Here is a 1685-nt window from a genome sequence, read left to right as displayed (position 1 = left end):
ATGCTATGAGGCAAGCTCCAAATCAGTCAGAAACCCGTGACTTAGCTTTGGTCGACAGACCGAGTGAGAGTTTCACTCTTTCCAATCCACCTTCCTCCCGTCCACGTTTCAAGCTGGGTAAGTAGGAAACGAAGAGTGCTCCAGTATCGGAGTCGCTGTTATTCTGGCTATGGGAGAAAAGCTTTCTGGTCAGTTGTGCTTTGCGTGCCGTGATCGTATAGTGGTACGTACTCTGCGTTGTGGCCGCAGCAACCCCGGTTCGAACCGGTCACGGCAGTTTAAGAAATGTTTCACTGCTTTGTTTTCAACCGAGTGATACTGAAATAAGTCCTTTAACTCACACCTATGTTATAATGCGTCCTCTTCAAGTTGCCATCTCGGTCAGCCTAGGCCCCTTTAGGAGAGCGCTGTTAACACTGGGCTGTAGGGCACGGGCTCTTTCAGTCCAGGTTCAATGGATCAGATTCAACGCAACGTATGCCGTTCATCTGAAACGTGTCAGTCTCGTTTCCGACGATCGCCACTTTCTTTTGGGCTCCAAAAGTAGAGAATTTTAAAAAAGGATATACATATATATAACAAAATATGCATGGAAATTCCTGCGAGCACCAGAGTGTAAGGAAGTATTTTAGCCGATCTCATCAAATCATATGTTTTATGAACTTGGCATCTCTGACAATTGATTGTGTGCTGCTGTTTGTGTGCTGTTTCCTACCTCTCCAGGACCCTTTCCGTTTATTTATGTGTTTTGATTGCTAATTCTTGCCCTGCTGCCTTCAGGGGAACCGTGGTGTCGTGGTTGTCTCGTCTCATGCTCTTGGATGCGATTTTATCCCGGACTTTTGGGCTGGGGATTGTTAGGCTACCTGCTGTGGTACTGAAAGGATCCCAAAGCAACATTATTTTGGAGCGATTCTTGACATTGATTACGTGGGAGCAACCTGTACGCATTGATGGACAAAACAGCCTGGAAGAAAACATGGGCAGGACGAGGAGTACACCTGTGTTTAGGAAGTGAACTCGAAAGAGCTTTCCCATACCGGGAGTCGAACCCGGCCGCCTGGGTGCAAACCAGGAATCCTAACCGCTAGACCATATGGGATACAGAAAGAAGGATCATCACGCTGATGTTGTGACTTTCAACCTCAGTCCATTAGTCCAGAGGAGGCTGGCTTGCTGTTTTTTTCTTTTCTTCCCTTTCGTATAATCCCAGAGCTTTGCATCCAATCGAAACATTTGATAACCATCATAAAGTAGCTACTCACTGAATCGCATGGTGTGTCATCTCAACTCAAGGCAAGGACGCTAAAGACTGCCACGAGTACGTGTCTGAAGATGCCCCAATTTGCCTACCCATTGCCCAGCCTACCAAAACAGGCACTGCTTGAAATATTCAGGCAGGAGACACCCCAAGTCAACGACTTCATTCCTCTCACGTATGCTATGAGGCAAGCTCCAAATCAGTCAGAAACCCGTGACTTAGCTTTGGTCGGACAGACCGAGTGAGAGTTTCACTCTTTTCCAATCCACCTTCCTCTCCGGTCCACGTTCGCTGGAAGTAGGAAACGAAGAGTGCTCCAGTATCGAGTCGCTGTTATTCTGGCTATGGGAGAAAAGCTTTTGGTCAGTTGTGCTTTGCGTGCGGATCGTATAGTGGTCTACTGCTGGAGCACCGTCAAGCATTT

General features: G+C 47.4%; 1 non-coding gene across 1 annotated transcript; it reads right to left on the bottom strand.

The window, feature by feature from the left end:
* Positions 1 to 1031: 1031 nt before the first annotated feature.
* Positions 1032 to 1102, bottom strand: trnaa-ugc. Its single transcript has one exon. It is a non-coding gene; the product is annotated as a tRNA-Ala (tRNA).
* Between the last annotated feature and the right edge of the window lie 583 nt (positions 1103 to 1685).

This window comes from Polypterus senegalus, unplaced genomic scaffold (assembly GCF_016835505.1).
Source record: "Polypterus senegalus isolate Bchr_013 unplaced genomic scaffold, ASM1683550v1 scaffold_8444, whole genome shotgun sequence".
Classification (NCBI taxonomy): domain Eukaryota; kingdom Metazoa; phylum Chordata; class Cladistia; order Polypteriformes; family Polypteridae; genus Polypterus; species Polypterus senegalus.
The sequence above is the reverse complement of the archived record's forward strand: the minus strand, read 5'-3'. Positions and strand labels throughout refer to the sequence as shown.